The sequence below is a fragment of the Labrus mixtus genome, chromosome 9 (assembly GCF_963584025.1).
Source record: "Labrus mixtus chromosome 9, fLabMix1.1, whole genome shotgun sequence".
Taxonomy (NCBI): domain Eukaryota; kingdom Metazoa; phylum Chordata; class Actinopteri; order Labriformes; family Labridae; genus Labrus; species Labrus mixtus.
The window spans coordinates 20,236,323-20,252,072 of NC_083620.1; the positions used below are offsets into that span (position 1 = coordinate 20,236,323).

Consider the following 15,750-nt stretch of genomic DNA (forward strand, 5'->3'; position numbering starts at 1 on the left):
TGTGTGTGTGTGTGTGTCAGAGTGTGAGTGTGGGTGGCAGGGTAGATCCAGATAGATTAGAAAACGGCGAGAATGAGAGAAGTCACACAGTCCGATAGGAAAAAAACCAGATAGACAGTGAGTGATAGAAAGAAGTTATCCCAGTGATATATATGTGATAGGAGAGGGGAGGCAGACATACAGTATGTTGGTGAAAAAGTAGTCAGCCCACTTGTGTAAATTTACCACCTCCGCATGTGGCATTTCAATGCACAGGGGCTTTTTTTCCGACACAAAAAAAATGGTAAACACACACTCATACACGGTTTCCCTTTATTTTCTTTCACTGTGTCGCTCTCCTTCTTGGACAAAAACTGAGACAAGCTGGGAGACAGGTGAATCAGAAAATCATAAAGGAAATGAGGAAGACATGCACAAAGAGAGGTAGACGGTTAGGAGGCACAGGTGGCACCGCCTGAGAAAGAGAAAGACAAGACAGACAATAAGTACAAGATAAGAATAACTTATGTCAGCGGAAAATCCTTGACAGGAGACAGTTCAGTAACAGCAAGATGATTACTGATTAGAATGTGAAGAAGCTTAATGGGAGAATTGTTGTAAAGATTATGAAGCTCAATGGATGAGGATGATTAACGCTAATGATTTTTGCCTTCTGTGGATTCTTCCCATTCTCGTATGTACGAGACGTATTGGCGATACAAAAGGAGTGGATGCTCTCGCTTGAAATCAACTATCTCTATCATCATACATGAAAAGTGGGGGAATCTCTGACTTGTCATTGGAGCAGCATTTGGCCAAACGGGGATAATCTGTACTCTTCAGCTGTCTATGACCAGTGATTCAGCCTGACACCTTAATCTGTGGAAATCACAGAGGGCTCCTCTGTGAAGCCAACTGTATTTACTATAGATTACGTCTCCCACTAGTGTGCATTAGTCCAGTGACAGCTTTGCAGACTGCAGGGAAAACAGCAATCATACACCATTGACTGAGTCACTGTGATTTTGCCACTTGCTGAATGGCCTCGAAGGAGTCACCCGACCATTCCACCCGAGTGACTTACTGTCTATCTGCCACTTTGATGTAGGATTTCTGCTTCTCCTCTCACGTTCTCCCCCAGTCACCTTGATTGCAGCATCCGCCCTGGTTCCTTTACTTTCATAATTGGATAATGTAAACTAGGGTGTCAGGGTGCGCCATGTCATTATGCAAACACACTAATTTTCTCTCATGCACACACACAAACACGAGGCTCATCTGCATTCGACAGACTGCCCTGTGTCTGCTGAAGACAGCATGGAGATGACATCACTTTTAGAGGACAGATTAGCAGAGGGACGGGAGCAGGAGGTGAGGGAGGATAAGAAAAAAGGACAAATTTGTAGAAAATCTCACCCCTTATTGTTTTTTTTAAATCAATATAGTCAATGCAGGGAACCACCCTCTCTCTCTCTAAGTCTTTTCTTCACAGTTGTTTAGTCAGAGTGGTGTGTGCCGTGAAATTCAGTATGTATCTGAGTGCCTCCACGCTCTGCCTGTTCTTTACTCTAATGACCTTGTAGATCTGCCTGCTCTGATCTGCAGAGAAGCTTTTTCAACTCAGTGAGAGTCAGACGACGCAAGACAAACACAAAGTGAGAGCCGAGAAAAAGCAGAAAGACAATGGATGAGACAGATGCAGAAAGAGAAATATAGGCTTTATAGGGATGAGTAAGTGAACCTTTGAAAGAGCCACTCAGATAAGTGGATGAGAAGAGGGCGTGTACCTAAAACAACAGAGAACAAAGACATGGATGCAGTTTATTTTACAGCACCAGTCTAGTAAGTGTTATAATAACATGTGAGAGTTCAAACTAAGGTTGAACATTTATCTCATTTAACTATTTTAAAGATTATATGGGTAAATTAAAAGCTCAATATTGTTTCCTTAACTAGAATGATTAGTAGGTGGGAACCTAAAATATTTCCATCACCATTATGTCCTATATCTTATAATTTACTTTAATTTACTAGTTTCAGTTTCCAAGCTGCTCTGTTTTGTCACAACATTGGAACAGCATTGAAGTCACATATGGTATTTTAAAAGCAAAGAAAAGTCATTCACCAGCAAACCAATACAAGACTCTTATTATGAAGTATGTGGCGACAGAAAGCAGTGCATCCTCAGTCATGACGGTTAGAAATGTTACATACTATTGCTTCTCAAATATACGTTTCCGTTTGGGTCACTTTTCAAGCATATTGAACTAGAAGGGGGGGGGCGGGGGGGTAAGATATATGGACATGGAAAACTGCAAGCAGCAGGCGCAACCTTTAACATGGCTAAAGAGTAAGTGACACCTCTCAAAAGAACTTCCTGCATGCTGCATGCAGGGTGGAAACCTGGCATCATAACCTCCGATCACAGTTGTTCACAGTGCTGCACAAAGCAGGTGACCGAACCGCATGGAAAAATCGTAAACATTGTGCAGGATGGGGAGATTGATTGGAAAGAGTAAATCAGTATTAAACATTTTGAACCTAATCCTGTGGCCTCATATTTGTTAAATTGCATTGGGATTCAACTATTATTACATTGCATCTTGTGCCTGTACATCCTCTGTATGTTGCAGTTATAATGGTAAAATGACACGTTTAAATAATTATAATAATCCTGATTTCAAAAAGTCATCATCCTGCTTATACTTGAAATTTAAAATTCAGGAAGTTGTCTTTGGTGCTCTGTTAATTCTGCTGAAAATAACAGCATCTTGATATCAAGCTTTCTCAATAGGCACACAAACTTTGTTTAAACATGATCCATTAAATCCAATTCATTTGTTATCCTTTTAATACTTTATTTCTCATTTTTAACTTATGACAGTACAGCAACAGATGGAAATTGACAAGTGGTCACAGCATTAGACACAACACAACCAGGACACCACCCCCACCCCAACCCCCCAAACAAGAAGAAAAAAATCACCTGAAACAAACTGTGAATATAAATGACTTGCACTTGAGAGAAGAAAGTTAAGGGGGAAAAAAACAGACATTGGACAACAGGTGTAATCACCAGCTCATAAATATGTGTGGCTTGAAGCTGCTGGGAAAGACAGTTTCTCAACATATTTGATAAAAGGAATCCATGTGCCTTCCAAGTGAACCCTTCAGAGTAAATCTCAGCTTCTCTATTTGAAGACACATATTGACTTCCTTGATCTACTGTATGGAGTTGGGGGGGGGGGGATTGGTCTTTGTGTTAACAGTGATGTAAATGCAATTGCGCTCGACTGGTATGACGTAATACCCTGCCTGGTTAGAGGTACGTCAAACAGTTCTATAAATGGTTCAGGATGCATTGTTGTCTTTCAAATACATGAATACACTTTAAATGCAGAGGTCAAAAAGTTACCCTGTAAACAACATGACCAGAACATATGGCTCATTGTCGCAGGAGATTGTTTGCATCTACGGCCGCTATCATCAGAGATGGAGAATATTCTTGATGGTTTAGGTTTAGTGAGATAAAGATGCTGAAATAGTTTGAACTGTAGTAGGCAGTGGGGGATACAAATAGACAACAGGAATAAACGCAACTATACTGAGATCCCAGATGTTGTCGGCTATAGTCATCACAAGGTCTTGTTCCCAGGCAGCTTCTGTCTGAAATCCAATTTGTTGTATTTTTTTCATATTTTGCCTTTCAACATGTAAATTTCAGTCATGATTTTGATGATCTCATGCATGCACATGTTTGCATGGTAATGCATCTGTTCGCCAAACTGTTGCAGACGGCCTGTGCAGCACAGGGGTTTAATCATTTCCTGAGGGCAGCTGCTGTGTAAACACCAGTAGTCCTGTCATTATACAGGAGGAGTGTGGGACTGCTTACATGTGTGTGTATGTATGTATGTATATGTGTGTATGGGTGTGTTTCTGAGTGAGTCTCTGAGTGTGTTTTCATTCATTCATCTATAAACGTGAGCTCATATTTAGCTTAAGTGTTAACAGTCACACAACAGGGATTTCAGTGCTGTCCAAGAGAAACAGAGTAGTCTGCTAGAGATGAAAATGTGTGTCAGTGTGTGTGTGTGTGTGTGTGTGTGTGTGTGTGTGTGTGTGTGTGTGTGTGTGTGTGTGTGTGCGTGAGTGGGTGTGTGTGTGCTAACTACTCTGCGGAACATTAAACACTAACGCCAGTCATTCTTTTGTCTGCTCAGCCCTTTTCCACATTAAAACTGTCCCGCCTCGTACTACTGCACATAAGCAGTGAATAACGGTGATCATCTGCATATGCACACACACGTACTTACAAACAGGCACGTAACTCTCTCAAACACAAGTAAACACATCACATTAAACGTCCAAGAGCCGAATGAAGCATCCAGAAACAAATTGTATGAAAAAAGCGGAAAAACAACCAAATGGAAACAGACGCAAATGAACAAAAACACAGAGCAAACAGCAAAGACTTACTGTATCTCTGCAAAGACTCATCTGACTGCTGCTGAGGGGAGAATGGTAAGTGAAAACCTCATGCTTGCTTCGCGGCACTCCTCTCTTTCACTCCCTCCGTCACTGCCCCCTCCCTACTCCCTCCTTTTTCCCTTTGCCTTCACCCTCCCCTGCCTCTTTTCCTTCCTCCTCCTCTTCCTCCTTCCCTCCCTGTCCTCCACTCCCTTGCTCCTTCTCTCTTTGCCTTCTTCCCTCTTGGCAGAGAGCAACTGTATTCGGATACACCAGACTCCATATATGGCAGCACAGCTAAACATGTCACACATAATTTATCCACAGCAGGCTGCGAGTTCACCTTTCACAGCTCGCACTTGGATCGTATGCAAAGAAGGGGGGGCAGCGGAGGGGGAACTTAACTCAAGCAAACTTCTACTGTCAACAGCCACGTTCCCACAATTTCACACTGCGTGAGTCTGTGAGTGTGTATGTTAACAAATGCTGACAATCCGCCCGTGAAAATGCAAGCAGGGAGCAAAATGCAGTTCACCTGCAATGTTCTATCCCCTCCCTCTCTCTTTTTTTTCCTTCACCATCTGTATCTGCAGGCAGTAAATCTCATACAGATGCTGTTCGTGAGACCTGTCCACCTGCAACCCCCCCCCCCCCCCCCCCCCCCCCATGCTCTCCATATCTGTGCTGCTACCTTTAGAACACATGACTGACAGGAAAAGATAGAGGAGGAAAACACACTGGAAGACAAAAAAAAGGTATAAAAAAAAAAGGTCAAAGAGAGGCAGGAAAAGAGAAGAAGAGATGTTAAATTGTTTTGTTTAGTGATTGGAAGAGGGTGATGCAGCAAAAGACAGTGCGAGAAGTGTGAGATGAAAATAACATGTCAACAAAGAAGCAGAAGCATGGAGTTGCTGCTGAGAGATCAAGTGCGATTCCCTCTGATGATGTGTCAGGTTTTGCACAATCGATGGCTTTAAAAATATATGCCTGCTGACCTCTCCACTTCCTCCTCTACGCTCTCTCTCTCTCTTTGAGTATTTTCATCTGACGGCTTTTATATTGCACTTGAGAAAAAAAAAAGAGAAATGCAGCATGTGGATCGCAGTTGTTGAAGGAAAAAAAGAAAAGCAGGGAATGGAGAGAGTGACAGAGAGATTGAGAATTATAATAGCTGCACTTGAGTAGCGGTGCTAGCTGGTATAGCTTTTTCCTCCTCCACCACCACAGCTTCAGTCCACTCACAGGACAGCAAGAGTCACAGCTCTTGTTGCTATGGTGTCTAACTCCATCAAACACGTCAGGTGCATGTGTGTGTGTGTCTGTGTGAGCATTTGTGTGACTTGCGTGGTGTTGTGTGTTTGCGGAGGTGTGTGTAGATGTCGGGTGGGTGTTACCAAGTGACTCAGAGCCACATCACTGACTTGTGGCTTCAATATATCAGGGTGCTTGGAATTTATTACTGTATTGGCTTGTTTGTGTGTGTGCGTGTGTGTGTGTGTGTGTGTGTGTGCGTGTGTGTGTGTGCGTGCGTGTGTGTGTGTGTGTGTGTGCGTGTGTGTGTGTGTGCGTGTGTGTGTGTGTGTGCGTGCGTGTGTGTGTACTTGTGTAAGGAAAAAGGTGTTGATTGAACAGCAGCCTGCAGCCTGCCCTTAGAAGCCCCTGTGATGGATCTGTGCTGCTCTAAGTGTTAATGTTTTTGCTCCATCTACTATAAATATTTATCCATTCATTCATAAAGTAAAAGCAATGTAACACAGATGCCAGAATTATTCATATGGATTTTGTATTTGGCAAGTCACTGGCATGCCCAAAAGAGGCCCTGCAGTGGTCGTTCACAATTAAGTGGCATTGGGTTCAGGATATTCTAAGAGGTAGGTCAAGGCAGGGCATACAAGGTACAATTGTAGACATTATTTGGTGGAGTGGGTGAATTTTTTTTCGACGTACGACCAAAGCTCACCAATTATGTGCTCACACCTCATAGTCTGACTGTCAAGCATGGCTTGAGGGTGTCCCTGACTGTACATGTTAAATCAGGATGGAGCTTTGGCAATTGCCATTAATGTCTTCTTTAAAAACTCCCACAGACGGAAGTTTAATTCAAATGTATGTGAATTTTAACTTTAACTTTCAACATTATTGCCCCCAAGGGGAAATGTGCTTAGCAGCCGGGTATAACCATAAAACGTAGAACATAGGGACTTAGACGCAGTTTAAAATACACATTAAAATACATTAATACAAGAATAGATTTAGGACAAAGTAAAACCATACTTTAAAACTATCACCAGACATTAGCTGTGAAGAGTTATCTCATATGCACGACTCGAATTCAAACACCGTCGGAAATACTCTCGCTCTCTCACACACACATAGACACAAACACACACACACACACACGCTCAGCATCACCAACAAAAACAAGCTAACAAGCAAGCTAAGCCATAGCAAACACTCCCTGGCAGCTGAAGGTCCGACGCTATTTCTCTCCAACTTTTCTCTCATTCATGTTTTCTTTTTTTTTGTGATTGGGGAAGGCACATCAATCAGGCATGCTTGCTGTTGCTTTGGTGCTTCTAAACCGTGTCTGTCATTCCACAAAGCACAATCAGGATGAAAGCCCTGAAATGTATTTGACCAGTCTGGAGCAAATGATGACATCAAAGCATCAACAACGATTGCCGATAGTTCTTATAACAGGGGCAAAACAAAAGAAACAATATTGTTTCCAATGTGAGACTGAAGTCAAAGTTGATACCGATAGTCACTTGATATGCTGATATCGGCCGATATTATCGGCTGGTCGATTTATCGGTCGGACTCTAGTGAGAAGTGAGTGATTGCTGACACAGCCAAAATGTGCATTTAAAATACTGATAAGGGAACCTCTAGGCAAAAGGCTGCAAAAGCATGAATGTAATTGATATGAAAAGTAGAATGTCATTTTATATTATTTTATCAAGTATTATATGGCATTCAAGGTTGCGATTTTTTAACATTGCCCCCCCCCCCCCCTTCCGGCCCCTGTAGTGGAGTTGTTTTAAAATGTTTTGTAAAGATTGAATTCATTGCTTGACAGTACAATTTATTTTAATGGTAGTTTTCAGGTTTTCAAATAAGAATATGTGAAGCACTTGGTTCCCCTGAGACATTGTGAATTAGAGGTGCAAAGAAGTATAAAATAAGAAGTACTTCCACATTAAACCTGAGAACAAGTACTTGAGCAAATACACTTAGCAACAGCAGGATTTTAGTCTACAGGGAGAAACGAAGTGATGAAGACACAAGATGCAGGGAAAGTGGTTTTGGACTTGCAGATAATTGCTGCAATTGCAGATAATTTAATGCACACTAAGGTTCCTGCTCAGCGCTCTGCTGATGTCTGTGTACCGAGGAGAGAACTGAAATGACTTTAAAGGCAATGCTTTCTAAGCAAGTGTCCCTCACATTCTTGCTCGTTCTGATCATCAGACTCTTGCCACAGATCCATGAACATGTGTCCTTTGTGTTCTAGATCATTAAAGGCAGAAAAGAAGAAAAGAAAATGTTGAGAAAAAGAACAAAGGCAGGAGGAGTTACAGTTGGACACGTAGATTTGGATCCATATATCATATGTGATCCATGCTGCTAAGAAAAGCCAGAGCTGGACCGAGAGCAAAAGAATATCTGCAAAGGAACCTCAAGGAATGGAAAATCCAGCAGGTTGACCCGGAGTGAGTCTGAGAGGTTTTCAACTCTCATAACAGACCTCTGATCTATGGTTAGGTTTAAAGATCGAATCATCAAACAGATAACTATATACAATCTCAGTCTTTGAACAACTCTGTGACCTTGCAGAGATTCTGCATCTTTCTCTTTAGTCTGACTATAGTACTGATTTCTGGTACCGCCATACTCTTGGGCCCTGAGATGTGACCTCAGCGGAAAATGTGGGAATCCATCAACAAAGAGCTCTATAGCAGACCAGTGTTGGAATATATGAATGAGCATTGTTCAAAAACCTCCAAAACTCTGAAAGTCACCACTGAAACAGCTGTGGTGTGTTGTGGTATGACCACTGTTATTCCTGAGCTTAGAATTAAAGACAGACAAACATAGCTTCTGCTTTTTCTTTTTCCCACTCACAATATTTGATTTCTTCATCGTGGAATCACTGAAAACTCACACATTCATGAATGTCCAGAAGGCTACAATACACAGACACATACATGTTCTGTTTAATCAGGCAGCTCTGAGACTCTCGAACACCGACGCTGATTATTACAGAGTAGAGGCAGAGGTATAGATACTACTGTCACATAGATGGCTGGTAGATAATTCTATCAGACGCCAACACAGACAGTGAAGCAGGGACTCTTAATGAAAGGAACTGTAATGAAAAAAGAGGAGCCTCTCCATTTTGAGCTTTGACAGGTGGATTTCTGCAGGGGGAGAGCAGATGGGAGCAGAGCCAAATGGAAACAAAATATTCAAAAGATTTGTTTCAGTCTGATCTGCATTACAGCTGGGTTTTCTTTTTCTATTTATTTCCCAACACTGCAAAAGCTCTTTTCTTAGTTGGTTTCAGTGTTGAGCTTAAAAAGCTTCCCACGTCCAAAATACAGGATATGAAAATGTGCAAGATGCACAAATTAAGGAATTGCTTTTCAATGTTCTGTGGGATAGTGTCGTATAAATAAAATAAGCTTGAGCTTAATGAAAAGCTGGATTATCAACTCATGCTTTCATATTTTCTTCAGGGATATCTAAGCAGGATTTAAATTCAAATATGTCCTTTAGGAATAAAGATTTCATTAAGAAATCATTTTAGGAAATCAATTATTCAAAGTTTTTTTGCTCCCTCTCAGCTCTCATTGTGATCGTCTGTTGTTTTATATGACAGTGCTGACACATGAGTTCATGAAGGCGTCCTTATGGGTGAAAGGTTGAACTTTCCCTTTTGAGCCCTGTGGTAATAAAGTTGTCCCTGCCCTGCAATCGTGCTGTCTGTGTCTCTGGCGTAACTGATACGGTCACAAGCTTCAGCGACCGTTAAACCACAGGATGACCAGTAATGGAGAAGCCACGCTTTTTCTTGCAAATCAGCTCGCACTGGTGTCACGTTGAACAACATATACAAACCTCAAAAGAGGCTTTGCATGCTGAAGCATTTGTGGTATCATGGGACAAACTGCTGTATATTACAGTAAGCTTTTGATACTTAATCCACCATGGCAGTGATTAGTGATTGTCTCCATTAAAGAGTGTGACTTACATTACATCATTGGGACTAGTTGTTTCACACTGGGTACATTGGGCTTACATTTTAAATAACATGGTTTGTAATATGCATATGAGACTAAATAATGCAACATAAACTGGATGTTTGCAGTTAAATCTTTTAAAACCAAACAGATGACTTGAAATCATTTTGCTTTTAATGATTCATTTTTGAATTCTTCAACATATGCTGCATAGTAGTTCAGTGCACTGAACACAAAAAACACAAGGTATCTTTTCCTAAAAGTTACATTGTGTTAACCAGCACTTGTGTTATAAAAGTACATGCAAAACCTATCCAGCATAATACAAATCAACTACAATTAGACAGTATCTGCAAGCTGGAAGAAGAAAAAACATGCCCAAAAAAACCCTGAAGATGTAAACTAACCCCTGCTCCACATGCAGCTATTTTAAAATCTCTTCCAAACATTGGAACTCAAATATTTTCAAGTAAGGAGAAATTCAGAACAGCAACAGGCAGGGAAGTTGTCAGAATCATAACATGTCAAATATTTATAACAGGCTGTCGTCTCGACGGAGCCACTCTCCCCGCTCGTCCTCTCAGGAGGCACAAACAGACAGATAAACAGATCATGTTGTAAACCCAGAAGTGGTCCACACGGTCAGAGGAAAAGCTGTCTTACCTGCCTGCTTGTCCGTGTGTTTCTCCTGCACTCAGTCTTGGCTTCTGAGTGTGTGTGCTCACACACAACCCCTCCGAACAGGAACTGATGAATCTGCACGACTTCAGCCCTGCAGCGTGCAGTGCATTATGGGGTTTCGGTCTCTCTCTCTCTCTCCCTCCCTTTCTCTCTCTCTCTCTCTCTCTCTCTCTCTCTCTCTCTCTCTCTCTCTGTTGGCACGGTGTTAGAGGGGGATGTCCTCGCCTCCTGTCTGGATAGAGGAGGGTGAGCTCACACGCGCTCTGTCCATACACACACATGCACACAATGCAGAAGAAGCCTCATGATGACAACCGCCGCGGCTCTGGTTGCCCTGGAAACAGCATCCCTCCACCCCTCCTCTCTTGGCCTGGTCTCTCTCTCTCTCTCTCTCTCTCTCTCTCTCTCTCAGCATATTCTGTTTAAATAGTGAAATAGAGTGGAAGAAAAAGAAAAAGGTTTAACAAACTGCACTCATTCTGCTTGCATCTACTTCCTCTATTTACTTTGAGCGTATTACACAACAATGTGGAGAGACTCTTGTGGTCATGTGATCACTAACTGTTGCTTCTGCCTACTGAGATAAAGAGAGGGTGGTGTGGACTAAGAAGTAAAAGAGAGGGGGACGGATACTGTTTTTTTGTGTGTATGCACATGCATCTGTGTGTTTGTGTATGTGTGTGGGACGGGGTCGTTGCTGTTCCTGAAAGCGGGGAAAAGTTCCTGTTTTTGATTTCTTTCTGTTTCACCATTGCTCCAGCCAGAGTCCTGCAGCCCTTTGATAACACATTTCAGTCACATTACCAACAAGGGAAGTACAGCTGGACTGACCTATGAAATACACGGCTCATGTGCACAGATGCATGAAAGCAGACAGATACACAGACAGGCCTACTGGCTGTGCCCACTGGTTTAATTATTACAATTTTCAACATGATTCACCTTCCTGGAGGTAGGGCTGAACTGTAATTTAGTGGGATGATTCAGAATGATAATAGGAGCTCCATGGGTTATCAAGAGAGGGCGGGCTTGACAGACAGAAAAATAAAAGGAGAGACAGAGGGAGGGAAAGGGAGATAGAGGAAGAGGTCATTTAAAGAAGAGAGAACTGTGGTGAGGAAGAAAAGGCGGCAAGGCCTCCTCTCCACTGAGTAGGTGGAGATAGGCTGTGACTGTCCTTCATACGGTGTACATGAGAGGTTCACAGCTGAGACCTTCAGCCTATCACACTGGTAACCCCTACTGCTCAATCTTCCAACATCTACTTTACCCTTTTCACTCTCATGCAGCTGTCTCTTCACCACTGTCTTACACCTTCCCCATTTTGCACCAACTCCTCTTTGACAGAAAAAAAAAAAACATGTACCTAACATGTCCATGATGTGATCATAATACCATTGGAGTGCGAATGAACCTAAATTGTCAGACCAGATAAGAAAAAGAAACCACAACTCCCACATTTCCGTTCTCTTGTCTTGCTACTGTAGTAGCCATAGGAACAGGCAGGAACTTGGATTCAGTGAACATTGATTGTTGAATTTCTTGCGAGTATGATTTAATCAGTGAGCTTGGATGGGGCCAGCGAGAGGGCAGAGGAACGTATAGACAAGGTTTGAGTCAATAGATACTTGTCAGTGTGAATGTGTTAGGATACATTGGCTTGTTTGTCCATGTAGGTTTTATTCATACTAGCAGCTTAGCAGCTCACTTCACATTCTTTAGGGCTAAAACCGAATATTGGTGAGAATCTGGCGATGTGGTAAGTTTCATGATACCGGGCTAACAATTGAATAGAAGAAAATATTAAGTCTTTTTCATGGGTCTGTGTTCAGTGTATGCAGGCTTTCATTATGTGCTCACATGGGTTCATCCGAATTGTCCCTCCTATCTCCTTTCACTATCCACTTTACCTTAAGCCCGGGGAAAACGTCATGAGGTTAAGGAAAGATGTTAGGAGAATTCATAAAGGACTAAGGGAAAGGCGACAATCTGACCGCATTTTCCACGAGGTGACGTAATTAAATGCGACGGGCCGGCGGAGGTTAATGATGTGGGTCTGCCGTGGTGAAACTACAATGATCTGAAAATGGACTACTAAATCGCATCTAAAAACTTTCCCCTGTGCATTCTTACCGGTGAAATAATCCTTATTACCACAAGGTTGGGATTGAAATAAAAGCAATATAGACTACCAGGCTACGAGTAACAAAAGTGAAACCATCAGCTTCCTGTCCACTCAGAAATCAACATCAAAATAAGTATGTTTGTATGAAATGAATTGTTAAATTTATACAAGATTTACATAATGTTTTAAGCATACAAATGTACAACTGCACATAGCATCCTTAAGTGAATGAAATACGTTGAATAAAACATCATCTGGCTAAAAATGTCTCTTATCTTTTTATCCCTTACATGATCTGTGTCACTTTATGATCATCGTTCATTTCCGTGAACGGTCGGACGCGCGACTCGCTTTAAATGTTGCGACCGAAAGGAATTGTGGGGCGGCATCTCTCATCTCCTTTGGTAAAGGATGGTCCAGTGTATCCTATGCTAAAGGAGGTTATAAAGGAAGCATTGACCCACCTTTCCAAAGCTTTTAGAGAATTTGAACGGCTCTTATCATGGCCGCCACTTAAATGTTTCCGGGTCATTTCACTCAGTTAGGAAATTTCCTGAGCAAAAACTACAATTCGAACGCACCCATATGTCTCAGTCTTTGTTTGACTTTTTATGAGTCAAATTAAGGAATATAGATTAAAGCACTGCCACCTCGTGTTTGGAGGTGTAACGACACAACATTTAAACCACTGAATAGAAGGACAACTTTTCAGCAAGAATAAAAACAGTAATTTTGAGAATTGGAACAGTATCAAAAACATATTGAATTGTATCACTACTTGTATACTAACCTTCAGGTCTGTGGTCACTAAGGAAGCGTCAGCTGTGTTTGGAAGAAGCATTGTTCTGATAAGATGGCATTTTTCACAGAACACTCATGTTCTTCGTGTAATGAAGGGTCCTTGAGATAGAGGAACTCTGAATAACCAGCTCATATTTGAAAGCCAGGGTGATTAGTCCGTTCTCTGAGACTATAATGGCAACAGCAGGTGTCCACAGGCTATGTGTGCCACATATTCATTAGAGACATTAACACTAACTATGCACACATACACACACACACAGACACACAGACACATAGAGTTCACTGTTCATTGCTACTATTCATTAACAACAATGCAGCTCCCCTTAGACGCTATGACCATTGATTAGGCTTGTGCATAATGTTGGCGGTGGAAGTGCTGGTGTAATTATTACTGCCCTCAGACTTCTGCTTCCCTGGGTTCAGATTTTTCAAAGCACACCTTTCCTGAAGGAACTGTGCCTCTTTCTGACTCTGTGTAAAGCTTCAACTATGACTACATTTATTATTGATATCATCATTATCAACAATATTGTAATTAGCCAAATATAATAATAATGGCTGTTAGCGTAAACGTGATAATTTTATTGCAGTGCACATGCTTTTTTGTCCCTTTAGGCGCACCATAGTTAAGCCACCACACAGACAGCAGCATCTTTCTGTAGGCGCGGTGAAATCAACAATTGAATTTTAGTGACGAATCGCATTTAAAAAATGTAATCATTTGACGGTCCTAATAATAATCAATCAATCATATTGGGTCTTTTTTTTTCAAAGAAAAATATCAATCATTTTCTGGTTTCAGCTTCTAAAGATTTTGAGCTTTCTTTCTTTGAATCAAACAAAAGACCCTTTTGACTCTGGGAAATTGGGATGAGCTCAATTTTCTAACATTTTATTGACTGAATCATTTATCAATCAATAGTAAATTACAGATAACAGATCAATTAAAACAAAAGTAAACACATGGAAGACCTACTTGTGTTATTGCTGTCCCTATGCTTCATCACAGGCTTGAGCCAGTTTTACATTAACAAGGCTAAGATTAAACATAAGTCTTAACAAATAATCAAATTTAATAACATAGCACTCATCGGAAAAAAACAAATTCTAATAGAACTTACATCCCTAGTATGGAGACCTTAAGGACGTTCTTTCAACCAGTGTTTTTTTTCCTCATTATGTCAAAGATATGCTATTCTATAGTTTCTTTCAAAATCAAATCTCTCGTCTGATCCTCCATCTTTATTCTCTGCACAACCCGTTGCCTTAAGCAATCGTCTGCTCTTGTAAAGGTCAGAGCGGGTATTGCGGTCAGAGCTCAACAAGTTTGAACTTTGTGCGATGAAGCCACATAAACAAGTGCATACGTATCAGCTGCTTTTCATATTGATTCTTCTTCTTTGACATCAATCAGGAAGCAGAATCACCAGTGACAAGTAGGAGTTTGAATATTTAACGTGTCCTTCGCTGGACAAGGTGCAATTAGAACATTTGTGAGGGATGATTTGCTTGGCTGTCAATGTTGCATCAGTTGTGGGAGTTGAAGGTGAATACACCTATAAGGTCGAAATACATACTGCTGCAGTGTATGTCCTTATTATTCTGTTGATGATTGCATACATGAAGATAGGCTTTAGTTGAAGTATGGCCTGTAATATCATTCATTATCATAGCACAATTCTTAAGGATTGCTGAAGCAAATACAACGTGACAAATATCTGCCATTGAGCATCTATTGCATCAATGCAGTTCCAACCCCTATTAAAAGACTGCCTCTTATCTGTAGACAACAGGACTGCAAATATAAGAGCTTGAGTTCAACAGGGTTTCTTAAAAGCAAAGCAAGATAATATTTACCCATGTATTTGTAAAGATAAATTACCTTATTGCTATCTGAGAGACAGAGGGGGGTGAGGAGGGGTTCCTTGTCTGTCCCTGTTATAATCAGTCTGTTCCTGCCGAGAGAGACTCACACCAAACAGAATGGGTAAGTGTTGAATTATTTTAAATGTTCTTTCACATTCAGAAGTTCAGCCCAGCTATATATAGGCAGCTGTAGAGTTATATTACTTTTTCAGGCTTTCCTCTATACTGTTTTAAGTCACCAAAAACATAGAATATACTGATCAACAAATTGTGAGTGAACACCCAACAAAGTGTGCTGGGCCACCATATGTTTCACTGAGTAGCTTGATCAATGCCATTTTATATCTCAAAGGAAACCATTTGGTCAACAAAAGTCATATTTTGCAAGTGGAAACAGGGTCCTGGGTTATGCTGGTCACTCTTCCAACCCACAGGCTATTGTCCCACAAGAAAAACACATCTCGGACCAATGGTCAGCTTTTCAAGGTTTTAAGTGTAGCCAGCTGTTGTTCAAATAAGCGGAAATCCAGGCTAACACTTCCTCTACCATGGATTGGTCATTGTCTGTAGTCTAGCTAGCAA

The 15,750-nt window shown here is 41.3% G+C and overlaps 1 protein-coding gene across 11 annotated transcripts in view; it reads right to left on the reverse strand.

Moving 5' to 3' along the window:
* LOC132980586 (muscleblind-like protein 1) overlaps positions 1-10,746 on the reverse strand; it is a 66,354-nt gene extending 55,608 nt beyond the window's left edge. For 3 of the 11 annotated variants that reach the window (XM_061046795.1, XM_061046791.1, XM_061046788.1), the window contains exon 1: positions 10,356-10,741. The gene's annotated coding sequence lies outside the window, so the exon portion shown is untranslated. Of the gene's footprint in view, positions 1-4,458; positions 5,064-10,355 lie in introns of those variants that run through there. The other 8 variants (XM_061046796.1, XM_061046794.1, XM_061046799.1 and 5 more) reach the window with 6 other exon arrangements.
* Positions 10,747-15,750: the final 5,004 nt, after the last annotated feature.